Source organism: Sylvia atricapilla, chromosome 1, assembly GCF_009819655.1.
Source record: "Sylvia atricapilla isolate bSylAtr1 chromosome 1, bSylAtr1.pri, whole genome shotgun sequence".
NCBI classification, from domain to species: Eukaryota; Metazoa; Chordata; class Aves; order Passeriformes; family Sylviidae; genus Sylvia; species Sylvia atricapilla.
Window position 1 is genome coordinate 86,258,352 of NC_089140.1, and position 27,472 is coordinate 86,285,823.

General features: G+C 42.9%; 1 long non-coding RNA gene across 1 annotated transcript; it reads left to right on the top strand.

The window, feature by feature from the left end:
* The first annotated feature begins 1,931 nt into the window (after positions 1-1,931).
* On the top strand, positions 1,932-27,472 carry LOC136366193 (uncharacterized). The gene is made up of 3 exons (XR_010744489.1): positions 1,932-2,146; positions 10,011-10,088; positions 26,812-27,472. It is a non-coding gene; the product is annotated as an uncharacterized lncRNA (long non-coding RNA).

Here is a 27,472-nt window from a genome sequence, read left to right on the forward strand (position 1 = left end):
ATAATTTGTGGCAAAAACCTTAGAATACACGCTTTAAAAGATTTGGGGATTCTTCAAGTTGCAGACTAATAGCTAAAAACTGTTGTTGCACTCATCATTAGGCAACCTTAAGAGCCATGCTACTATCTGTCAAAAATACTAATGGCATTCCTTCTGATGCCCTCCTAGGGAAAGACCTTTTAATTCATAGCTTTGTCCTTTGCCTAATTTGAGGTTGGACCAGTTGAACTGCACTTTATTCCATGCAAGATAAATCTGGAAATGAACAAACTGATAGCTGTGACTTTTTTACTTTTATTTGAAGTAGATAGAAAAGCTTAAAAAAACCCTAAAATATTTTTTAAAAGAAGTTTGACATTTTAGAACAAACAACTTATGTAATTTGCTTAATTCTGTTAATGTGAGTACTTATCAACAGAGTTCCTGAACAGGCATTTAGACGGTCATTTTCATAAAAATAGCAGCTAAGTACACTTCATTTCCTTGCCTGCTTCTTCGAGTTTGTTTGAAGAAGCAAAAGTACCAAACAAAGTAGTGACAGCATAAGAGTAATATGTGGAGAGTCAGAGACAAAGAAACCCAATAAATCTGCCAAAGATTTTTTGAACAGAGATAGCAATAATCTTGTTTTGTGCACCTGGCTTCAAAGTGCTGATCTTTATTATAATGTATAGCAATGTATTATGCTGGATTGACACATCTATCTATTTATCTATCTATCTATCTATCTATCTATCTATCTATCTATCTATCTACCTACCTACCTACCTACCTATCTATATCTATATTTATATAGATAGTATATATATATATAAGTATATGAAGGGATTTTCAAGCTCTGCTTTTCAAAACATTTCAGTTGGGAAGGAAATGTAAGTCCACAGGGAAAAGAACACAAAGAAGTAAATACTGTGCTCATAAGAAATTCAACAACAGCCTTGAATATTTTCGTTAGCATTAATTTATGACTTGAGTTGAGCAAATAGTAAGAAAACATGCTGTCCTGTGAATATCCGCTTGGATTCACAAGTGAATTTCAATTTAACTCTTTGAACCATTTCAAGGGGCTGTTTTCTGTGGATATTTGGTAGAGATTTGTTAGCAGAAACTGCTCTCAGCAATGCCCCCTTTAAATTCATAAGTTTGGATGTTCACCAAAAGTGGTTTCTTGAGCTGCATATCCACAGTGTCAGTTAGTTAATTACACAACTAACCTCATCAGGAATAACTTTTATATGGCTTATATAATTAAGAAATGCAGTATGATTTACAAATGTTCACAACTCCTTATGAGTGATCTTCAGACCTGGAATTATTAATTATGAAGGCATTCATAAATAATTCTGCATAACAAATTTGGAAATGTTGTGATCCATGTAAGGGCAATTTGCAAACAAGAAACAAAAGGCAGCATTTGTTTTTACATGATTAGTTGCTAATTATTTGCTTAGCTCTATCTACTATTGAAAGAACTGGTCCTGGCAAAGTAGCCAAAGAAATGCTTTGCCAAAGAAATTATCTGGAGATCATGCTGCAAAGTCAGTAGGGCTCATTCCAACTGCTGTGAGCTGGTGTGAGCTGGTGTGCCTTTGCTGAGGTCAACTAAATGGCAGTTTTAGATTCCAGGTTAGGACTTGGCTTTTCTGCCCCAGGTTGGCAGCTACTCGGGTGCTTTTTCCATTTGCTGTGTTGACAGTACCAATAGCACACAGTGTTATCTGTGCACCTGATTTCCATTCTTCTCCACTTCTCTTTCACAGATTGACACATAGGTTGAATTCAAAAGTGCAGGAAAAGAGCTTTGCCTGCGAAAGGAACCTGCACACCAGAAGGTTTGCTCTAAACTATTGTGAGACCTCCGGCTACAACACAGGACATGGGAGCTTTTCTGAACCCTCGTGTCTTGTGTTGCAGCCAGAGGGGCACATCTTTTCAACAGAGTCTGAGATAAAGGAGAAGAAACCAACGTGAAAGAGATGTAAAGAGAAAGTGAGAGATGGGTACAGGCATGCGACTTCACTGAACATCTAAAGAAGCAGACTCAGGAATGTGATCTTGGCATTAGCCTTGGAAGCTTTCTCCTAGATCCAGAGGAGATGTCAGATTTCTGCCTGACCCTGAATGCAGATTGAAAGTTCTGAATCAGGTAGTAAAAGTTATCTTACTTGCAGTGCCACTGGCATTGCTATTTTTGGGGTTTTTTTCTGCAAATTTGACTAGGATCACTGAATTAAACACTAAACAGTTTGCAGTTATCTCATGATCTGTCCTGTTGAACTCAGCTGTTTTGTCTCTGTACTTCAGCAGTTGTAGATATAAGTTTTCCAAAGAAATAGATCTAGAATAAGTATCCTCATATGTTTTAAGCAGAGAGCATGACTATGATTAGCATTGAAGTTTTTGTTTCTCACTGGGACAAATTTTTCACTTTTTTCAGCAGCTGACTTCAGAGTGTGCCTCATCCTGAGTAGGAACTGCAACACAATTTCTTTGTTTTGGCTTAACTTTGCCACTTGTTTAAAACATTTCATGCTTTTTGTCCCATCCAATAAAGTGTACTCAACTGAAATCTTCCTTTTTAATGCTGCATTATATTGGATACACTGGGATATAATGTTTTAAATATATGGATTAAAAATATATTGAAATACTGAAATACTCAGAGGAGGATTGTGGATTTGTATTTTGAGTTGGTAAAATAACAAAATAATGGTGATTAAAGATATTTGTGTTCCAGTCCTTCCGTTTTGACTTCTTTTAGGAAACTGCAAAGATATATCTCCTCATGTGTCAATAGACACATTTAGATTTTGGTGTAAAAGCTGAATAACTTAGGATATGTTTTCAGGCTGTCTCTGATCACTCAGACTTTGCCGCATTCTCTATTTATTGATTGATTTCAGTGGCAAGACACACAAAACAAAGCTCTGATCAAGGAGTTAAGAATAGCAGGAACTAAACCTTGGGTCATCATAAGACAGAGTTTTTGAAGACTGCCTTATCAGGCCAATACTCTATTTTTGTACTTCACTTTGCATTACTATTTCTGAGGGGGAAAAAATGGTACTTTTAAGAAATGTAAATAAATATTCTCACCTTCACTTCTCTGATCAGGCTCAGTGTTTCCTGCACACTTTGTGTAGCTATTATTTAAATGAGAGACAGTGCTTTCATTAAGAAAGTGGCCTCCTGGGTTACTGGCTGACTTTTCAATGCCATTTATACTTTTTTGTTTGATCTCTTGAGCTTCAGTGCAAGTCAGTAGAATGAATTAGCAAAATAATCCACAAGAGACCGATAGTCCAATGCCATTTCTTATCCCATTGATTCCTGCTGGGTTGAACAGCCCAGTTTTTGCATCTCTGTGTGTGCATGTCTCTGCCTCCAGCACTTCTTTCAGTCCTGAAGGATAAAACCTGATAATACTGAAAAATTTTGCTAGAGGAGCTCCATCTTTTAGAATTCTCAAATACAAGCCATGTTCGAACATCTTCTGGGGGGAAAAGGAGTAAGAAAAACTTTCCCATCCCAGTGGAAAGCCTTGGAGGTGTCAACACTTCAGGAGAGAACAGGAACTCATGCACTGGGATAGGAGAACAGAACTCTGGATGTAAATTACTGCAATTGCAAAGTTTACTACAGCCTAAGAATTTTACGTAGTTTTTTCCCTTTCTAAAATATCCCATGTGGGCTTGCAAAAATTGCAAGAGCTTCCTAAAATACTCAAAATGAAGGATGTACTTCAGGTTTTTTCAGTGATCTTGATTCAAATACTTTGCTTCCTATTGCATACATTACATTTTGCACTTGAATTACAAAGCAAATGGTTTGACAGAAAAATATGCCTATATTGTGGAAGAGGTGTAGTTTTTCCCTCTGGAATCTGCCAGCTAGACTGTACCAGTTGAATAGAGTTTTGCAAGTGGTTAGCCATCAGACTGTACCCAAACCTCTGGTTTAAAGAAAAAACCCAGCAGTTAAGTATAGTTTAATTTTTTCCCCCCAGGAAGTATTGTTATTATAAACTGTAATTAGTGGTTTTAGCTCAACAATATTTCGTTTCTCTTACTGGAGAAAAAGCTTCCTAGCTGAGCATCTTTGTTAGAGCTGTCAGTATCTGCATTTAGAAAAGGAAAGGAGCTGTGATGGAAAATGGGTAATTTCTTGGCAGTTTAGATGCAGACCCTGCCAATCAAGAAAGCTGAGGCCTCCTAATGATATTAAAATAACAAAAAAAAAAAAAAAGAGATTTTGTCAAACATTCAGGTGTTTTTCAGAGAACCTATTTGCTCAAGTGAGAAGTTTTATTTGTTGGCGGTGACTGAATGCTTGATTACAGTAGCTGTGCTAAATATCACTGCTGGCGCTTGAGATATATTTAGATTCAGCTCCCTCTGTCTCAGAAAACCAGCAATTAAAATGCAGCACTGCAACATAACGTAACTGATAATAGGTATAGGGCTGAGGAAGCTTTGAGATGTTGCCAAATCTGCTATGGAAACCATGGATGAAGCATGAAAATGGTGGGAGCTATTTCTTCCTGTACTAGTCAGAGCCTGTACCCAGTTCCATCAGTGCAACATGCAGTAGTTCAGGGATTTTCCAGGGAATCTGAAGGAGTTAGATGCCTTTGACAGTAATAATCACTACAGCATTAGCCTTACTGTCTATAACTTATCTGCCTCAAATAATGAAGCAAAGCCTAGTCTTAAACATTCCATTTAAAAGCCTCTCCTCTCCTCTCCTCTCCTCTCCTCTCCTCTCCTCTCCTCTCCTCTCCTCTCCTCTCCTCTCCTCTCCTCTCCTCTCCTCTCCTCTCCTCTCCTCTCCTCTCCTCTCCTCTCCTCTCCTCTCCTCTCCTCTCCTCTCCTCTCCTCTCCTCTCCTCTCCTCTCCTCTCCTCTCCTCTCCTCTCCTCTCCTCTCCTCTCCTCTCCTCTCCTCTCCTCTCCTCTCCTCTCCTCTCCTCTCCTCTCCTCTCCTCTCCTCCATCCTTTGGGTTCTAAATTGCTGCATGTGATTCCCATCTGATCTGACTTCTTGCACCGATCATTCCAGTTCTTCCCATATGGCTCTGATTTCATCTTGTGTTCTCAGGCAGTGAGAAAGAAGGAAACTGAGTGTGGGGCATAAAACCTAAAGAAAGGTTTATCCTATCCTATCCTATCCTATCCTATCCTATCCTATCCTATCCTATCCTATCCTATCCTATCCTATCCTATCCTATCCTATCCTATCCTATCCTATCCTATCCTATCCTATCCTATCCTCTTCATGCCTGAACCTTTTGTGATTTCATCTATTCTCTGCTTCCTGTTCTCCTCCTCCCCCTTCTCTGAATACTCTCAGCCCTCTCTGATTTAATGAGCACTAAGGTCATTAAGCTCTGTTAAAGCTCAGACACCCTCAGACAGTCCCAGGACAGAGGATGTGGCAGAATGCAGGCTCCAGTACATAATTCTTGACTGTATTTTTAACTGTCATCCATGTGCAGGAAATCCAGCACAGTACATCTTGTGGGACAGAGTGGGAAGGCATCGTCTCCTTGGCACTTAGTGTTTGACTTTGCTGGCAGAAACCAGCTTTGTAACATACATGGAAAAGGCCTGTGCACTTACAGACACTGAACTTTCCAGGGGTTGCATTTACTGTGAAAAAGAGATATAATAAAGAGCCACCCTTGTCCTCATTTGAGCTCTACTTTTGCTTTGAAAGTCACATGCTGTTCACTGAAAGAGTTTCTCCGTCTTCAAAACATGTAACATAGTGATTGTCAGAGCTCCATACTGACAGGATAAGGAGCTGGCTTAGCCTGTTTATCTGTAAAATACTGACACTGTATAAGTTACTTTAGCCAGTGACTTTCCTGGAAAGCAAGGGAGCTGTTTATATTTGCAGGCTGAATCAGTCTGTGATCACTATATAGAGCATGAGAACAAAAGTGGCAATTCACTCAAACTGCAAAAAAAGTCTTATCTGTCATTTACAGTGCCATTCTTTAAAGCTCCTTTCAGTATTTTTAAATTGAATTATCATATGTATGGTCTACATGTCTTTGATTCACTGAGTATTTAATTGACAAAAACCTCATTTTCAACTGAAAAAGGCAGCTTTGCTGGAAACATAATAATCCATGCACCATTAGCCTTCGTTACAGTCAAAAAGGAACAGTAAAAATGTCACCTTCTAGCTCAGGTCAGTTTCCTGAGTGGTTCACAGGTGTTGTTTGTTCACTTTACTGACTAAAATAAATCTTATTTCTCTCAGCTGCAAGAACAATGCAGCTAATGGAGATTGAGGTGGGCTTCAGGCTGCATCCCATGTATTCAGCAGAGATTAATTTAGTACTTTAATGAAGAATGTTTATCAGTAGTCATGATTCAGGGGAAACATCCATTAAGAGCCTTGGGTGAACTTGCAGTAGTCAGAAAAGAGATTGTCCCTGTAAATTAAGCCTCACCAAAGAGGCATGACAATCATGTGGGTCCCCACAGTGCTCATTGAGTGGAGCCAGGCTGGGCAAGGCAGGCCACTTGTGGGTGCATGCCTCCTCCCTGATGGCAAGGGAAGGGAGCAAGGCAAGATCTGCCAGAGCAATCCTGTAAATCCGACTGAGGGCTGACACAAAATCCCAGTGGGAGTGATGGGGTGAGTGAATGGTGCCCATGGCAGCAGGAAAATGAGGAGGGTATTTTTTCCCTCTTTGCACTGGCCTGCAAAGCCAGTTAGCTGTGAGAGGAAATTTTTCAAAGTTGTCTCCCTTTTTAAAGGCTGAGTGGCTTCCCTGGCAGTATGAGCTGTGTCCTGAATCCTTGTGCCTCCTGCTCCTGGCTGACACCATGACGCTGTGACAGCATTGCCAATCTTCATGCACGGGGCTGTGCCAATTGCTGGGTGCTCTCACCTCAGGCACAGGCTCCTGTCTGGCCCCACTGCACTTCTGGTGCTTTTCTCCCTTGATTCTGCTCTCCAAAGAGAAAGAAGCTGCTGTAGAAGCCAGCAGCAGAAGAGAGAAGTGGCATTTTCTGTGCAATGCCATTGGTATGTTTCTCTCACCATCACTCTGCTGGGAACAGCTCTGAGCTATATGGTCCCAGAGGGGGTTGGTAGGTTATGTGGTGTAGCTGGAGCAGGATGGAATCAGGCTGGGATTAGGGTATCCCATTAGGGCAGCATGTGAGTGGGCAACGGCCACCAGTGTCAGTCGTTCTGCTCTAAGGAGGCTGGGAGGGAAGGAGAAAGAGTCAGGGGCTGAGGTAGGGAGAGAGGAAGAGGAGGAGATCCAGACCTACATCCTGCAGGACTGCACTGCCTCCTCTTCCATGAGATTTTGCAGTACTGACCTCCTATTTCAACTTCATGGATGTTTGGAATGCCATTAGCCCTCAGCATTTGACAGAAGTGTAAAGCCACAATCTGCTTTATTTGCAGAAGTCTGGGACTATTTTGAATTTTGAAGCCATGACAATCAAAAAAGGTTTGAAATGGAGAGTGGTGCAGAAAAGGAGACAAAAACAGAGTGTGTGTGGGTGTGTGCAGGTGTACTCTCCAGATCATGGGCTGAGGAGAGAAGAGGTGCAAATGTTTGGGAGCCGATGTCAGAGACACCTGTTTCCCATGTGTTCCTCCAGAGCGACTCCATTAAATTCTGCTGAGCCACCTGGCTTCCCTTTAAAGTAGTGGGTCATGAAACTTTGCTCTCTGTCTTTGCTGCAGGAGTCATTTCAGTTTTTCAGAAGAGTTGCAAACCTGCAAGCTGAACCTAAATGTCGTTCACAAAAGCTGTTCTCTTTACCTCTCCCCCCTGCGTGGGTGTATCACGCCAGGTTACTCAGGCAGTGCTACAGTTCAGTGTTTTCTGTTTGACTTTGATAATAAACATTGCAAAAGGCAAACACATCTCCTTCTACTCTGCTAGCAGGGGAAAAGCAAGGAGTAGAAAAGGCGCTGAGATAAAAGACATAACTACAGGTGGAACACATCCACCAGCTGATGAACAAACAATACCCAGAATAGCAAGAAAATACTTTCAACACTGTGGCAGGGCAGGGCAGGCTTCCCTGTTCTCTCATGCAGTGTGCATTTACAACTGTGGCTGTCATGGGCATCCCAAAGAAACACCAAATGCAGCTGGCAGAAGGTTCCAAACTTTCCATGGCGTCATCCTCCCCAGAATGCCTCCACTGTGTGTTCTGGGGCAGTTCCAGGCAGGGAGCTGCAGGGTTCCCGTGGCAGCTGTCCAGCTGCATGCATGCTGGAATTGAGCTGAGTCTCCATCGGGGACTGACTCACTGCAGCACACTGACCTGTAAGGGAGCAGATTTCAAGGCCCAGTTGGTGGTGGCAATGTCCTCCCTTCTCACTCCCTGCTGGCAGAAGCTGCTGTGTGCTGGGGACTGCAGCTTAGTCACTCTGCAACCTGCATCCCTTGTCCTCTGCAGGATAGGGGAGAAGGGAGAAAGGACAAGAAATTGGTATCACCACCTAAACCACTGCTCCCAGAGGGCTGCACTTCTGTGTGGGTGCCTATGCCCTCTGTGAGGAGTGGGAATCACACTGAGGCTGGGGACGTTTAGTGGAATTGTTTGCCTTTGAAACGTTCATGGGAAATTTAAATGCAGGGCATCTCGGCCTGGCTGTCTTCAAAGGCTTTTTTACGTATGGATTACCTTTCCTCCTCCAAAAGTATATTTGTTCAAGCAGGAAAATTAACATTTATGTGGCCATTGTTAATCTAATAGCTTCCTTTTGCTTAATTTTGCCAATGTTATAAAAAGAAAAAACCAAAATTCTCTGTTTCCCTGGCCTCGTATAGTCTGTCCATAGCAGAGGCCAGTGCTGAGGAAGCATCTGCGGCACTCCAGGTCTTCTGCTCTTTTTTCAGCAGTGGACTCCAATATAACCAAGTTAATTGGCCAAAACCTTTTATTAGCGGTGCACAGGCTAGGTGATATAGTAAGGGCTGAATATAGTAAGGGCTGAGAAAGTCCTTGCAAACTATTTAAAGGGAGAGTCGATAATTCTTATGTGCTGCCTTCTTCTCTGCCATGGAACCATCCACACGTATTATAAGAAGAGCTGAATCACTGCATTATAAATAGACTCACCATGTATTTTTTCTCCCTGAAAATAATTTCAAATCGAACATGCCTACTCTATTCACTTTGAATTACTGCTCCTAAGAAAGGAGAAGATGATGACATTTTCTAACTCTTTCTACTTTCCCCATTAGTAATCTGACTGTTAAAAGCCTTGACTGTTAGCCTTTGGGATGCAAACCTGCTCCCATTTAAGTCAATGTGAGTTTTATCATTGACTTAATTGGAAGTGAGATTGAGCCATTGGGCATGTGAGTGGCTTTGTATAGAACTTTGAAAAAAATAATAAAGGAGACTGAGGCAAAATATAGTGCCAGTTTTTTCATCACAGTGATAACCCAGCTTTGCCCAGCCTGCCAAGAGTCATGCTAAGAGGAAAGCCTGGCCTCAAAGGAAGTGCTCATAATATTATAGCCTAATTAGTTTATGGGAGAAAAATGCTGAAGGGGAGAGCCGCTCCCGTTGTTAAATATTTCAGCATTGCAATGCTGACTAATGTTGTCTGCTCAACACTAAGTTAGCCAGAGTCCTTGTCCTGTTCCACTGCTGCCTGCCTAGGATTCCGTGCTCCCTCCTCAAGCCTTAGTTTTGGTTTAATGACAGTCATGCTGGGTATCTCTGAAAGTACAGAAAACATTGTTTTCATTGTTTTTCTGTGTATCTAATTTGCCCATTATTAATATTATCCTCAATCTTTTAAGTAGGTGATTATTAAGCAAAGAAATAGCAATGAAACAAGGAAAGAATGTGGTAGGGAGATTTACAGTGTGGGAGGCAGAGATAAAATTAGATTTCTTTAAGCTATGTAGTACAGTTATTAGGAAGTTAGGCTAATTTTTCAAGGAGCAGTCACTTAAATAACCTCATCTTATTATTCATGCTGAGGTATTTACTACAAAAATTCCTTCCCCCAGGTCATCGTTTTTTCCAGCAGCAGAAGTTGGGAACTCAACAATTGTTTGCAGACCAGAATAATGCAACGACATGTTACAGTAATGTGGATGGTAGATTATTAAAGGACATGATTTAAAACCACTCTGCTGGTTCTAGTGGGATTTGTTTGTTTGGCCTCTTTTAGCATTTTTACCAGCTCTCTCCAAGTTTTCCATTTACAGTCTCAGTGGAGACAGCAGTAAATTTTACCCACCTCAATTTGTTCTTAATGCTGTTTCCTATTATCTGCTCACTTTTCTAAAGGTGCCCCACTATCAATCCCACTGACTGATAATGGCACCAAGTATCTCCACCACCACAGAACTCCTAAGTGCATTTTGCCCTAATTAGTTTCTTTTCCCCCCCATTTCTATTCGGTTGCTCCCACCTAGTCTGTGTGTGAATTAATCAGACTGACTTTTAGGCTGAACTATTGGCTTCTAGGAGCACATGTAGCTCTTAACACAGAATACATTTTCCAAGCCCTGAAGTGAGAGGGAGTCTCAGATCATTTGTGAGTTTGGCAGTCCCGCACAGCTTGGCAAATATTTCCACTTACACTTCTTTCAACAAAATTATTCAAGTTCTGCTCCTGTTTTGTTCTGCTTTACAAGATTGTTTACAGGACTACCTCAGCATGTTCTCAGCTCCAGCTCGCTGGCACACCACACTGAGCCTCGTGGGTTTATGCAGATCTCTCCTCCTGACCTTTACTGGGCTGGGAGAGGGCTGCATAAACCCTGTGGCTCTTTACTGTGAAGTCAACCTCTCAAAATTCAGGGGAGAACTCTAGCTCTTCTATAAACTATAAACTATAAACTACAGCTCTTCTATGCTTTCATTATTTGCAGTCCTAACTTAATCTCTTGCTGCTGGTGATTTGCCAATTAAATGGGTCCTTCTTGTTTTAGAGAGGACACTTTTGAATCATTGACCTCTGCTTTGTTGTTGGCTGAATGAGACCTCACATGCCAAAGGCTGTGGTTTAGAAAAGGAGTCAACACAACATGAAGAGCTCTGCTGCTTGTGTTAGGCTGCTCAATACACATGATCTAATTTGAGGGCAGAGGTACTGAAGTGGAGATCATCTAAAGTCCCTCAAAAATGGCTAGGATTGGAGAGCCTCCTTAGAGTTGCAAATTCCATGTGTGCCCAAGACCTCTCATGGTGAGGCAGTGAAGAGGCACTTTCACTTCCACAATTATTGGTTGCTGATCTCCTGTGTCTGAGTGCGTGTAGCTGTTCCTTTAGGACAAATTTGGAGAGGCTAGCACTACCACAGATGTCATTTTTTCAAAATAAATAGGTTTTTGGTTAAAATAAGGTAAATATGAGCATGACAATGAGAGAAATGTGTCCTTAAAACACAGATTTGATTCCAGTATGTGAAAGGGAATATCCTAACCAGCTCCTGAGGTTACCTCCAAAGCAGCAGCATATGGGAAAAATCAGCTTTGAAAGCAACCACTTTGATTCATGTAAACCAGTATAAAAATTCCTGAGGAAGCTCTGAAGTAAGCTGGAAAAAGGCTAATATGGCTGTGCACTGGTTTGGCATTAATTTATTTGTGGTGAAAAGGGAAGAAGAGATTGGCTGGGGTGAGATGTGGTGCATTTTTGAAAATGCTGAGGAGAAGATGAAAATAGGGTTATTGGGAGATGTTTTTGTCTCTGAAACTTCAGCAACTACAGTTAAGCAGCACCAAGGAATGTATTTTCAAGGTAGATGCAGAACTGTGTAATGCTAACAGAGACAGGTGTACAAACAGCTCTTCTCACCTCTGCTGCTAACTCCTCATAACTGCTCTAGGTCCATGTTTCCCCCTGTCCTCCTTCCTTTCTGCATGTTTCTCTTTCTCATGTTTCTTTCTCTTTCTCTTTTTTCATTCTCTTTCTTCAAACAAGGCCAGAGCACATTCTTTTTATTAGCAGCAATAGGGAAAGGAACAAAGGATGAATCTGCCTGGCAAATTTGCATGTCAAATTCTTAAGACTGTCAGGCTCCTCTCATTCCCACTAGTATTAGTCCTTAAAAACACTTGTAACAGAAGTGACATTGTAAACAAGACAAGTGTCCCCAATGAGTAAATGAAGCTTTTCAGAATTAAATTTTTAGTAATATACGTCAGAATTCAGTCAATTGTTTTCTTAACCTGATTATGGCATTGCACTCCTTGCAAAAATAAACATTACATTTCTCTTTCATAGGAAAAAAAATGGAGGTAAGGAATGTGCAGACAGTCAGGAAGACTGTAAATGGGACATGGATTCAAGTCAGGATGCCTTGAAAACCTTCTTTCAGATTTCTCTCTCTTTTGGTGACCTTGTCCAGTTCTTTCAGGTTTCTTTTGCTGCAGTATATATGACTGTAGGACGGCAGTACAAACCCCCTTCTTCACCATGTAAGAGCAAGACATGGTTCTCCCCAGTCCCCAGTGCTGACATGCATGCATCCCTACCCTGGGCTCCGTGGTGCACTGTCACCAACATCTGGGCATGCAAGAGAGGCACAGGCCCGTTGTCACTTGGTTTCCTCACTGCATGCAGGTGACACAGGTTGTGTTTGCATGTAGGGGCTTTGCACTGTGACTACCCTGCCAGAAGTGACACACGCTGATGGGTGTGAGCTCTCTGTTTTTTTCTAAGAGGAAAGCAGCACCTTAAAATGGATCAGAAACAATATGTATATAATCACAGTATCCCGGAGCCCTTGGCTCTCTGGGGCCTTCCCAGCTGCAGGGCAGGGTGGCTGTGCTTTTTCTGCAGTCAACCCCAACCTCAAGAACCTTGGGAGAACACCAAATGCTTGGTGCAGCGCACTAATTGGTGTTATGTGCCAGGATTCATTTCTGGTCGCCTTCTCCTCCTTTGTCCGACTCCCATAGGTCCCACAGGTGTTGTGGAATTCATTCCTTGACCCAGATTTTTCTTCCCAACTTCCAAGGCCAGACGTTCAAAACTTTGGGCTTAACAGTTCTGCCTTTGTCTGAACCCTTCAGTGAAACGCAATTAGCACATATTTACCTAGCTGAGAGGCACATTGTAGAGCCTAATGAATGGCCTCACAGTACCTGGTGTGCTGTTAAAGTCTCGAAGAGCCTGATAAGGAGGTGAGCTTTACTTAATTAAGTTAACCTTCAGATTAATCGAGCTGTGTGTTAAAAAAGAAGCAACTTGAGAGCACATAGCTCCTGCAGGTCTGTAGTCTTGTTTCTGGGGCTGTTCTCATTACAGCGACGCAAACACAGTGTCTGTCAGAGGGTATGTACATTGCTGGGGTGCACGCTGATCCTCCCTGCTTATTTATGCTTTACAAAGTGTAAATTTCAGAAATAAATTGTTGATCTACTCTGCATGCAGCGAAACTTTGCCCAAGGCTGGACTGCTGAGGTTTTTTTTTTTCTGTGTGTCTACTTGCTCCTTTGGATGATGCCCACATGCTGCTATTTCAGTTCCTAACCAAGCAATTATCCAGCCACATGTATGTGCAGCAAGCAGACCGAGCACAGCTGCCTCCCCGGTGACTTCAAGGAAACTCAGGTGTCTCTTTCACTTCTTTTACTGCATTGACCCTTTGTACATTAGCCTGTACTTCTCTTTCTTTAGCGATTTATGGCTATAAAGGTATATCCTTTTAAAGCTCTCTCTCCTCTCTTGGCCGATTGCGATTTTTTTTTTTAATTTTATTTTTTAATGACTAATTACCTAGGGGCTTCGTGGATAGGCTGTTGGTTTTAGTGCCTCACTGCAGGGCCCCTTCCCGCTCAAGTGTAAAAGACAGAGAGGTCACAATACCAGTGCTCAGCATAATTTCCCCCCTCCTCCACTGGAAATCTGTCACCCACCTTTTTAGCTCTTGATGTGAAAAAAGGAAGAGAGAAGCAATATGTGGGAGAATCTCTGTGGTGTGTTGTCTGGCAGTCTGACATGCTAATGTTTTTTCCCTGGGAAACAGCTGAAAAGGGAAAGGGCTTGCTGGCTGGCTTCTCTTGCCATCCACGGTGGAGCAGAAGAAGATGCTGAGTGGGAAACCAGAGCTGGTAGAGCCAGTAAGCTGTGCAGAGGCAGTCATAAATCCCCTGTCAATGTGCAGATGAAACTCAGCAGAATGTTCTCAGATGCTGGATACAAGCCTAAGTGGAAGAAGACAGAGGACAAACAGTGTCACCCAGTGGAGCTGGAGCAGAGGGGAAGGGAGCCCTCAGCAATGGGGAGGTGTGATGCAGGGCCCCAAAGGGCCTCAGCACAAACCCAAGAGGGCTCCTGAACAGGGGACTGTACCAAGGCCCTCTGCCAAATCTCTGCTAATTGTGTCTGATGGAAAATCTTTCCATCTGAGTAGCACTGTCTCTTGGAGAGGGTTATTTTGTCTTCCCGGGGTGAAAAAGGTGAACAGAGCCAGCATGACTCTAGGCAGTGGTACTTGGTGTCATCAGGAGCTGTTTCATATCTAGTGGAGTCTTAACTGTGTAAACCTTTTGGATAATCAATAGTTTAAATGTAGTTGAACATAGCAGGCAAAAATTATTGGTTTGGCTTTTTTCATGGAAAAAAGTAGAATTCCAAGGAATGATGAAGACTTGTTTGAGAGTTGATGTGAGTATCTGTGACTTTGGGTGATTTATCAAATCTTAGAAAATATTCTGTATTGTATAAAGTAAAATGGAAAAGTAAATGGCTTACCTTTAATGGAAAGATCTGTAGTCTAATCTAGAATAGAACTAATTTATAATATACATGTATTTCTTTATGAATTTAAAAACTACATCTTCGAGTTCATACTCATAGTGCTTGTAGGGTATGTTTCAGGAGACAGAAACACCTGTAAGCAAGGAAGGTAGACTGAAGACATGTTGTATTTGTTGCTTTTGATCATGTCAGCTTGGAGGAAGAATCCTCAGGAAGAGATCTAACAGAAATATTTACAGTGACACGGATGACAATACACCCCATGGGCTTTGGCTCAGACAAGTGTGATATCCAGGGAAATCACTTTTTCTTACTGGAGAAGAAAAAAAAATGCATTAAAAAGTGTCATTTAATGCATGCCATAGTTATAGAAAGGTGTTTTTTATATGGGGAACCACTGATGTATTCCTTTACAGACAGTATACATCACTGTAAGCCAGCCTGCCTGTTTTATTTTGTGTATCTGTCTATCCAGATACCTCCTATTCTAATTTAATTCCAAGAAACTGAACTCCCACGAAGGGATTTATTAGGGATGTGATGACTTCAGACTTTACAAGTGATTTTGAAAAGATGATATAAACTTTCAGATACATCAAATGTCTCATTGGATGAAAGATTAAGATGAGCTTGCTTTTATCTGGATTATCTTTAAATGCCCAAATTAGTTTTCATGTTGTCTAAAGAGATGCAGAGATCTGGGTTTGTCTTTGTGAATCTGAGGGCTGGGGCTGACTCTTACCTGGTGTCTGAAAAGGAAACTGGATATACTTGGCTTTGGATACAGCCCACATTTCTCTAAGATATATGTTTTTTGTCCATTTGGAGACTTTACCCAGACACAGTTTGAGGACTTTTGCTGTTTGTCAGGAGTTTCTGACTGCTAAACAAAGCTTGCCAAGGGGGCAACACCTGGCAGTGTTTCACAGGTGGGGTATGGGTCTGTGTCTTGGCTTTCTGCTACACATGTGCCTGGGCAGCAGCAAGCCCCAGCATAACCTCTGCTTGGAAACTGTCTCCTGAAGCCACGATAGCTGGGGCTGGATCCAGTTTCCCACTGCTTCTTTAAACCTGTGGATGGCTGAGAATGCCTGCATGGGTCCTATCCATGCTCTCCACAAAAACGGAGACCATCAATTCCCATTTCTAGTCAAGATTAAATGACAGCATCACATGCAACTACAAAAGGAAAGTATCCAGGAGGGAGTGTGTGATCTGTCCTCCCACGTCAGTTCTTTACTGCCAGATCAAAGCTACCAGGAATTTAAAGGAGCAGGTCCAGGGAAAACCTAATCCCCCACTTGTTAGTGCTTGCCGTTCAGTGGTAAGGTTTGTGATAGCTGATGTTTTCCCCAGTGCCCCAGTTCTTTGAGTCACGAAGCTTGGTGTGAATTGTTTTCTTAAATGTTAATTTCTAGAAAAAAAGCCTGAAGACATGACCAAAGTCCTCCTTTGTCAGTGAGAAGTGAAAAGAAAAGGGGTCAAACTTATTGTTTTAAGCAGTACATTTTAAGCTTTTCTATGATCCAGCTTGTGGGGTTTTTTAAGTGTAGCTGTGACAACACTGCATTATGATTATGCAGCAAAATGCTTCCTACTGCCATCAATACTTCCTCACTTTGATAATCCTTTCTGCTTCTCCATTTCCTTCTTCCTGGGTTTGCCCCCACAGGAGGTGTGCAGCTGCAGTGAGAGGTACCAGAGGGCCACCACCCCCAGGACTGATCTTCTCAAGGTGAAGGTCACCTCATGTGACCTACCTTAGCAAGGAGAAAGAGATGATGGTGATGTTGTATAAAAGGTACAGAAATGGGGAGGGAGAAGAAGAATATTGGATTTCAGACGAATGTCTTAGTGTTTTATGATTTAGGCTTTGTTTTTGTCCAGTTGAAGTTTAGTCTGTGGGGCTGTGATTACTGCCTGTAGAAGGGAAGGCAAGGGAGGCAGCTGCACAAGGAAACTTCTGTCCATGGTGTCCTCTGTCCCTGGTCTCCCCTGACACTCACTGAAAAAAGCTAAACTCGTCTGCAGGGCAATTCAAAGCAGAAAATTAACTCCCTGCTCTCCTTTTTCTGTCCAAGGCCAAAGTTCCCTTTTCTGAATAATGCCTTCCCTGCTTTTCTTAACACATTGGTTTGTTGAATTAAATGGGGCTCAGTATGTGAGTTGACCTGAACAACCATTAGCAAACACATATAAAAGCTACACCTGTGAGGAACAATTGCAGGGAGGGCTGTCATGCGGCTCCACAGGCTGCTCTGGCTCAGAGCAGAGGAGAATTGGCAGCAGAGAATGATGGCTTTATTTGTACACCAGTTTCAGGTGTAAACAACAACTGCTTCATGCAAACCCTTCTGTTCATAAAGCTTCTTGTTTGATGATGGAGCCATTTAGCAATCACTAAACCCTGTTCAAGTGCAGATGCTCATTTTTTATTCTGAAAAGATATGTATGTGTGTTTCCTTTTGATAACTTAGTGCTGCTACCAACATCTATCACCCACATCTGCTTGAAATAACGCTTCTGACCCATTTCTCTCCCCTGCTATACACATTCTTGTTCCTATTGGATTTTTGTGTAACTGTGGGCACTGTTGGCTTGTAGCACTGGACTAATTGTGAGTCAAGTGTGAAAATGTGCCCATACTCAGCAAGTGACAATTACATGTTCCACTGGGTACAGCTGTACAGGTAAACGAGCTCTGTGTGTCACCACAGCAGGAGAATGTCTGCTGGTAGTCAGATGTGAGTCCCAGAGGCTGCTGAGACAAGATGCTGATCATCTGCAGTTCCCAGGAACTGCATTTCCTGGTGAGACCAGGAGGCTTCATGCCCCATGGAGGCTTTGCCCCTTGTAGTACCCTGCCCTTGCCCCTCAAACCTCTTCTTTGTAACTTTTGCAAATGCTTGCTGGATATGCAAGCCCTGCAGGACTTAATGGTGCTATTATGGTTGGCAGGAGTTTGCATTTCCTTGATGCATGCAAAAAGTGCCACTTCCACCAAGGCCCCTTAAGGTGTTCCTGTCTCCAACTGATGCTAAATATACTATTTAGAGTCCTTATGACCCTCTCAAAAGTACAGCTTACCTCCTGAGCAATTTCCACAAGTATCCAGGACTCGCCAGAGACAAATTCCCACAGGCAGCATGAAGCCTTGGAAGCACAGATGCAGAGTTGCTTGCAAATCTAGCTCAGAGTAAAACATAAGAAGCCCAGAAAGAAGATGCCCAGGCTCTGCAGAGGTGTGCCCATGTTTACAGACATTTCCAAATGATACCAAAGCCAGGCACAGGCTACATGAATGACTGTGGGAGAATGAAAGCAACTTCACTGGGTGTGGGGAGCCTTGCATCCAGCTACCAATTCAGAGAGCTGAGTTCAGTTACCTTTGGTGAAGGATCTGAACTCACCTCCAGAGGAACACATCTCACCCCCCAGCCTATTTGAGAATGTCCAGCTCAGATTGAGTCACACTGTCTTCTTTTGAGCACATGAGGAAAAGCTTGCCAGAACATTTCTACTTTTCCAGAGAGAAAGAGATGGTTATCTAATTAGCTTCTATTTCCAGCTGTCCCAGAGAAGCAGAGGAGGGTCTGGGCTCATTTAGCTCTAGCAGCAGGCTTTCAAGGACCCTTCCCCATAGCACTTCACTTTCCCTTGAGTTAGAGGTCTAACCCAGAGCTCTGCTTTCCCACACACTGGTTGTTCATGTAAGAGTTGGACAAGATGATCCTTGTGGGTCCCTTCCAACTCAGAATATTCTGTGATTCTGTGTCCCATGTCTTGTGTGATCAGTGGCCACTACATGGAGTGGAGGCCTGTTCAGGCAGCAATGCCAGAGATTCATTCAGAAGACCCTCACAGTGAGAGGCCATCACCAGCCTTCTCCCCTTCCTGCTTTCTCCTCCTAGCCCTGCTGCTCCCAAAGCCATTTGCTATTACCAAGCTGTTGTTGTCCCTGCAGCAAAATCAGCATAATGCACCTGAGCACTTCTCAGGGTGGCTTCTTGTAAATGATAATGTTGAAGCTGTGGTATAAGTACCAGCATGGGCGAGGAGGAGTGGATGCCCCATACCCTTGTGTTGGTTCTGTGAAAATGAAGGTAACCACTAGCTGGGCTTGGATGGAGGAGAGATACCATCTGACAGGAACACAACATTAAACTAAGTCAATCGGAGGCAAAGCCAATCTCTCAGGTTTAAGCTTAAAGCACTTTACAGGCTCCTGAGAAACAAATTTCATGGTGCTGTTGGCAAGTTTTATAGGTAAGTGTTTAATCCTTGTTCTGTTAATAAGGCAGCTAATGCATGATGTGTTCCTCAGTCATATAATGTGCCATCAACCATGTAAAATATCTTCAGCCCAGAATGGCAGGGTCTTGTCTGCACCTCTGGGCATGACACACACACAGCAGGACACCTGTGAAGCCAGAGATGTGCAAAGCCTCCAGGGATCACAGAAATTCTTGCTGATTTTGTTTGGCATGGGGTGCGTTCAGGAGTGATCTGCCTGGGGCTGCAGCACAGTCTGTGTAACTCTGTCTGAAAGCCATGGCCTGAACTCTGGTCCCTCTCTGCACTTGGGCTGGGCTCTGCTTCCCTTGGCACAAACAAGGAACGTCAACTGACTCCATCATTTCCTTAAGCACCAAAAGAAGTGGATGCTGGAAATGCTCTTTTTTGAAACATTAGTACTTGACAGCTCCTGCCAAGCATTAGTAGGCCAGTAAAATCTCTCTACATAAATTGTGTTGTAATTAGTGTGATTTGTTTAATGTCACCTTGTCTGGCTGTCTGAGAAACTGTCTCAAAATATAAAAACACTACGCTTCTCAGTTGAGAGAGTGGACTTCACTAAGACATTTTTATTTCTCACAATTTTTCTACCATGGCCCTTCCAAATCATTCAGGCTGGATAACCTAAGCCGAGTAAGGTAAGAATTCCCTAATGACGAAAACAAGGAAAATAAGATGTAGTAACAACAAGCATAATATTTTTCTTGATAAAAGTAATACGATAATAATTAATGAATGTTGAATTTCATTGACAGGACAACACAGTAAAAACATCCTGATAGAATAATTAATGAATGTTGTATTTCATTGGCAGGGCAACACAGTAGAAACATCCTGATAGCCCAAAATACCTTGTTTGGGTGCAAACAAGCCATTTTAGGGGAAGCAATAGAGAGGTGAGAGGAGATAGGAATTTGCTTGCTGGCAAGGTGTGTCAGGGTCTGACCTTTCTCCCTGATGCCCCTCAGCTCCTGAGCTGGTCTCCCTGAGCTGCACACCCAGGTCTGAAGGGCTAACAGGAGTGAATGATGGCAACTCTTCCACCAGGTGGCAACAAGGAGAGCAATAGGAAAGCAGCTGAGGGGCACTGGAAAGATTAGAGAGGAACTGGGTAGCAGCGCTGTGGCTTCCCGACGGACTCCAATACATTAAGAAAGCCCCCAGCTTGAATGTGGTCCCATCCATCAAAGCCCAGAAAAAGCTCATGACAGACACAACAGGAGGAAAACCTGTCAGGTCTTATCCTTGGTTGTTGAAACCTGATAAAATAGCTCCTATCTTCCCTATCCCATGAGCATCACCAGCAATCTGAGGAACAGAAAGAGAAAAAAAAAAAAAAGAGAGATTGGGAGCCTTTTCAAGCATGAGAACTATCTTGGGATGAGAAAGCTGCAGAAGGAGCATTGGATGCCCAGCTTAGGAACGGCATTTTTCAACTTTAATCTTTCTTCCAAATGTTTTGCTTTTATTCCAACTAATTGAACAAATGTCTTAAAATTCACAACACAAACTGAATTTGATTAAATCTAGCTTGGTTCATATGATAAAGCACTGCAGTTAGAATGCAGCTAGAAAAATACATTATGCTAGGACAAATAAGGTTAACTTCAATAAGAGCTGAGGTAAATTGCTTTTTGCATGAGATGTGCAATTTTACCTCAGTACAGCTTTAATCAAAGTAAAATATTATTGGACAAGGGAAAAAAACCAAACCCTTACAATGTAATGTTTTGTCTACCAACCACTCAGTAACATGTTAGTTTAAGATGCTAAATTTAACCTAGGCTATGCATTATCTGTCCCCAGATAATGGTATGTAAACAATTAAGGCAATATCTGGATATGAAATAATTTATATAATTTATATTTATATTTATAACGGATCAAAAAAACCCCACAGACTGTGTATGCAAATTGTCCACCAGAAGCCTGTCTCCCACCAAAAATTTCACTGAAAGGGGAAGAATGAAAATAAATACAGGTATTTAAATGGAGTTTTCAATTCACACTTATTATCACAAACATTGTGAGTATTTTCACAGCCACATGAAAAAGAATGTAAATTAAACATAGAAAATAAATTGAATAAGAAGTATTAACCTTGCATTTGTGGGAAGGAATGTTGCTGTTTTCTCCTTAGTAGTCCATAGTCGATCTTGTGTTATCCATAATTATTATGTGGATATTTTGCACATATAATACTGCTACTTCAAATTCCCACTTACAGCACATTGCAGCCTACCTTCCCTCTGGGGAGGACCTGCCCTTTTCTGAGGGGTAACACTGGTGTGCTGCTGCCCTGCTTTGCCCAGATGGATGCCTGCTTGTGGCAGAGCAGGATCACCTGCCACCCCTTTCTCACAGGGCCATGGCTGGAATTGTACCTCCTGTTAGGACACAGCATGAAGCTGGGGTAGCACAGTCCAGATACTGGGGAAAACCTTGGTCTTTGATTCCACCTGGGACTACAACCCCTGTGGCCAGGATGGGAAGACACTGACAAGCAGTTTCCAACAGAGCCTCAAAAGGATTTCACTCTCCCGTATTTCTGCATGCCACAGGAATATATTGCCTAGCATGCAGTACACATGGGAGACACACTCTCCAAGGGGATGCCTGATGATATTAAAAGTGGATGACACACCAGTCACAGCCTTCTCTGTTCACTGCAAGGCTCCTTTGGCTCTTGCACCCTCTCTTTGCAGGTTTCCCCTCAGCTTGCCAGCTGGGCAGCCAGGGTAGCTAAAGAGCAGGAAACAGCACTGGAGGGTAGGAGTCATCAAAGCTTGTGCTGGTGAATCATCAAGCTGCAGGCTTCTGAGGCAAAAAAAACCCAAAAAAAACCAAAACCACCTACACATCTGTCTGCCATGGAGAGAATGTAGGGAAGTTTTCTGAGAGTTCATGATCCGTATTTTGCTGCCCATAAGCTTCATGACTGCACAGAGGAAACTGAACTCACTGCAATCCTGAGCAGTGGTTGTGCAAGGATGGGAGGGGCCTTCTGCCTTTGCCACGGTGGCCAGAGTAACCCCTTTGCCCCCATCCATCAGTAATCCAGCTGAGGGAGAGCATGGAAGTTGTGTTTAAGCCACCAGTTCTGAGAGGATCTGCATGAAGGATGATTTAGCAACCTGGAGAGCCACCAGGAATACCTCAAGAGAACTAGTAAGGCAGTTCTCATCACCCTGTCAGCTGAAGTAAGAATAGACTAAAGCAAATGTGTAAAGCCTTGATTATAGTCAAATGTTTGGTAGAGGCAAGATAAGGGTTCATTAGATAGCAGGTAATCTGGGCAGTCTAGCACTAATGACCACATACAGTCATTTCTCAGACACAGAAAGGATTTGTTGTCTCACCATTCAACATGCCTTTTTACTGAGTATCCCACCAAAACCATCTTCATTTGAATTTTATGTGCGAATCTTAGCTTCTGGGAGGCAAGAAAAAGGAGGGACATGGCAGGGTCAAGTGTCTGCAAGTACAAAACTGTTATGCAGAGAAACTAATTCTAGGAGGAGAGGAGAGGAGAGGAGAGGAGAGGAGAGGAGAGGAGAGGAGAGGAGAGGAGAGGAGAGGAGAGGAGAGGAGAGGAGAGGAGAGGAGAGGAGAGGAGAGGAGAGGAGAGGAGAGGAGAGGAGAGGAGAGGAGAGGAGAGGAGAGGAGAGGAGAGGAGAGGAGAGGAGAGGAGAGGAGAGGAGAGGAGAGGAGAGGAGAGGAGAGGAGAGGAGAGGAGAGGAGAGGAGAGGAGAGGAGAGGAGAGGAGAGGAGAGGAGAGGAGAGGAGAGGAGAGGAGAGGAGAGGAGAGGAGAGGAGAGGAGAGGAGAGGAGGCACTTCCTTCCAGGGCTGTTCCAGAGCAGAACAAGTCAAGGGCCCATGTTGGGACACTTGGCCAGGCAGAAATTCCAGGTTGGGAATCAGGCATTCTCCTGTTAAAGTAGAGGACATGGAGGTGTGAACAAGCTGGTTCCTCTCAGTGCACACAGAGGTCCTCATGAGCTAATTTAAGCCTGGGTTTGCACCCTTGCATACAGACCACTAAATCTCCTTTATGACTGGCTCTGGAAAGAAAAGGAGAAGGGAAAAGTGACCAACGAGCCCCTTTGCAGAGGTCAGCGAAGAGTTCCAGTTGCCTTTTATTGTCCTCCAAAGCTGTGGGAACCCTGGAAGCTAAACCCACTCCAGGGGTAGCTTGAGATGAGAGTACAGGCCATCTGAGAAGGTATGGGAGCACCAAAGGGAAATACAGGCAATTTCTGCTTTGGAAGAGGCTCTCTGTCTCCTTTGGGATGGTCCTAGTGCCTCTTGGTATGACCACATGTTTCCTAATTTCACAGGGAGCCCTGGATCTGTTCTCAGGAGGAAAATGGGTTGGTAAAGGCTGAGAGACAACTAGTTTTTTTTGCCTTCCTTCTCCTCTTCCCTGTGTCCTCATTCCTGGCACATTGCAAAGCACACCCCCTGCCTCCTGGTGCCAGGAGCCCAGTATGGAGGGGATACAGCAGCTGCAGGAGAAGCAGGGTCTCCTGCTGCTCCCAGGACAAGCTGAGAACTGACTGATCCAGGCCCCATGGGCATGGTCTGTGCTCCCTGACCTGGCCATGCCTTATCCTGAGGTAAAAATGCTTCCCATCCCAAGGGAAGTGTTTTCACACAAGGACTCATGCTTTAGCAACCCACCTTGCTTCTACTATTTTTGGGCACTGTCTAAAGGAGTGAAGCATGTGCATCTGACTCCAGCTGAAATTCACCATATCTCACTTCTTCAGGAAATGTATCTTTGCAACTACAGGATAATTTTATTCCTACTACATCCAGTAGTGGATGTAGTGGAATAAAACCCATATACTGCTCAGGTCAAGACCAGGAGGACTTGAGGACAGGCATGAGTGTCCCCTTCTGTGTAGCACCTCCTCTTTCTACTCAGCTGCCTTCCTTTCACAAAGGATCTACCATCTCAGTCTCTTGGGTAGCCACCAAACTTTTCTGCTCCAAGTTTTTAGCTGTGGTTTATTCACATCCTTCCTATTAGACCCAGAGAGAATTTTTTTCCCCTTTTCAGCCCCTCGGTTTTATTAGTGCACAAATGTGTTGGTTGTGCAGAGGCCTGCACGTGATGGGATTTAACCGGGAGCATTTCACCCGGCCAGATCAGAATCTACCTCCTCTTGACAGCACACATATCACTGCCTCAAAATGCAGTACTTCATGTAATTTTGATTCTGACAGTAAAGGCTGCACTGAAATCTCATCTGGGCTTGTTAGTGATATATTGACTTAAAATACCCTGCTTTAAAGAAGGCTAGGAAAGCAAAGCAAGAAAAACTCAAATCTCCCACCGAAAGCCAGTCCTTTCAAGGGAGAATGAGCAGTTTGTGGAATAGAAGTATTTTCAGTCCAAGGGAGACCGATACTGCGTATTTCAACAAAACCAAAATATTCCTGGGTTATGTAGCCTTAATAGTTCATGTTTTAGTGAGTGTAGCTAGTGCCACAGTCCAAAGCCACATCGGTATAAACCAATCACTCACCTTATGCTGTCTGTTACCAGGTCTTTGCTGCAGCCTCCAAACAGTTTAAGCTATGCTGGCTGTAAAACAACTTAGAAAATTTTCCCAGTGCAGGCAGGCTTGAAGAAGAAACCAGTTTGTTGCAATTCATGTAAGTGAAAAATACATGACATTAAGTTGCTTCCCAGAGGCATGGCTAAATGAATAATGGATAAACAATGTCAGTGACCCCCCTGTCACTGAGGCACAAAACTGAGGCACAAAAAAAGAACAGCAGTGGCTGAAGGGTTCATTCTGCCTTGTGGGAAACTTCCCAATAGACGGAGTCCCAGACAGAAAGAGGTATCTGCCACTGCTTTATATGGAGATTACTTTCCCCATGACCACTCACTTCGCTATAAATTTCTTCTGCTCTGTGGATTTACACACTAAAAATATGTAATAGGGGAGGAATATAAACTCTCTCTTTGTGGTATCACTGGCTCACATATTGCAGCTCAGCAGTCATGGACAGCATCCAGCATTAACACTCAAAGGGAGCTGCCATATTTATGACTTCTCCAGCCTCACAAAAGCAAGAAAGGCTGGCAGAGAGTGATTGAAGCACAGCTGAATGAAATGCATAGAATAAAGACAGGAAAAATAAAATATTTTTAGAGTCTGAATTCCTAGAGAAATGAGGTTTATGCAATGCAACTTGTCTGGGCAAGGATGTGTATGTGGCAGGTTGCTCTTTCCACAAATCCCACACCATAGTTTGATTCTGCTCAGCTGCTGCCAATGACTTTTAAGATGAGAATGTCAGCAGTCTTGGAGGCAATTCAGTTTGTCCATCATGGAGGGAAACAGATGTTTATGCCTAATAAACTTATGCTTATTAGCCTTATGGAAAGGCTAATAAACTCACCATCATTTGGCATCAGACTACAAAAAAAAGGGTAAAGGTTTTTGAAACTTCACTCACCTATTCTGTAGCCCACAAAACTTCCCCGCCAAGGCTTAAACTGGCTAAAAAATATCTCTGTGTGTGTTTTAAATGCAGCTTCTTCAGGTAAACAAAAAGAATTTAATGTGCAGGTCACCTGGGAAGAGGCAGCTATAGTTGCAGAGTCCTATTCTTCTGCCACCTTCTGATTTCTCTAAAACCATCTGCAAGATGCAGTTGCTCCTCTTTGGGAGCAAGGCTGCCATCACCCGGCCCAGGCTTTGCTGAGGGCACAGTTTGTGCTGCTGCTTGTGAATTACACCAGAGCACCTGCAATGTGGAGAGGGTCCCTGAATTTGTAGTATCTGTTCAGGCTTCTGGGTAAGCAGAGAAAGTGAATATCTACAAGCTGGGCAAAGAGCATTGGGATGGTTTTCTAAGCTGTGTTCTGCCACACAATGAATGATTTCTTTATTTCACAAACATAACTGGCAAAATTTGGTTTGGGGAGGAGGGAGAAGTATAGTCAGACATTTTGCAAGGTCAAAAATTTTATACATATCCAAATGGAACTGCTTCCATTAAGAAGATCCCCAAATATACTGATCTACACAGTAGGCAAAGAAGCCTGATAATGAATGCAATGACATAAAAGACAGGCCATTACCTGTGTTTTTAATTAATGTGATCTTGGCAAAACAGTGATGAGTGGATATTTACTGCTTCTTATTGGAAACAATATTGGCACCTAACCTATTGAACTCACATTCGTAACACATTGGAAGAGAGGGAAAATTGTAAAAAGAGTGGCAAATATTAAATGCCTCCATCCAGAGAAAGCTGTGAACATACTGTCTGATGTTCAGAGGTGAAAAAGCACCAACAGCTTCCATTTCATCACTTTTAAAATCAGATCACTTGCTCGGATGCTGCTGTGATTGATAATGCCAGTGTTTGCTTCAGAAATATTCAGCCTCTCACCTCAGTGAAGAATATCCAGGACTAGGAAAGAAGTTTCGGCCTACACTGCATCTGAATGAAGTGGAGCTCACACTGTGGTACTGATTATTTCAGGTCTGTGGAATTGAAGAAAGCTCTCTCTCACCACACGCGGTATCAGCTTTCACTCAAAACCCTCCCAAACAGTAAAAACTTTTGACTTGATTGCAGCCACTAAAGCAGGATTAAATGGATAACCAGTGTATGAACTGAGATCCCTTTGACTCTGAAAAGAGCCTCGAGCAATGATTCAAAATGACATGAACTTTCAACTTCAGTTCACTCAGGGCCGTGGGGTCTTCAGTTGTAAGCTGTGTTTTTCCAAGCCTTTTTTTTTTTCCTTTTCTTTATTTTTGCTACAGGGTTCATTATTTTGCAGAGGATGGGTCTTTCTGCCCTGCAGGGATCTATCTATCACTGCTGACTCTCTGCATCTTCTCCACATGGAAGAAGTAATTGGATTGTATTTTCTGCACATGACCAAAACAGCAGGGAAACCCAGAGCTGTAAGCCAGAGAACCAAGCTGTCTAGAGGGTAAGGAAGTACCCGATGCTCAAAAAATATCTGAGTCTAACTCCAAAATCTTTCCTTTCTTTCCATGGAGGAGCTGAGACATGCTGAACTGCCTTCACCAGACTGCTCAGGAAGGTGAACTCTTCAAGGAGCAGTGAAATAACATAAACACCCAAATAATCCCTTCAAAAATGCAGCCCAGGGTCATCAAATTCTGTGACTATACAAAATAATAAGTGTGCTGTGGGATCTTACTGACATTTCTTAAAGTCACAGTGCAATTACTGCAGAATCCAGTGGCTTTTTTTACACTGCCAGGGCCTCCATGTGCTACCACATGGCTGATGTATATGATTACGCAGGAGCACCAGCAACACCTCAGCCCAGACAAAAAGGCAAAAAAAGCGCCCTTATTTCACATGTTTCCAGATAGCATTGTATTTAATATTATTATTATAATGCTGCAAAATGCTATTTTGTAGTCTTAATCATTGTGTTGTTTCTTTTTT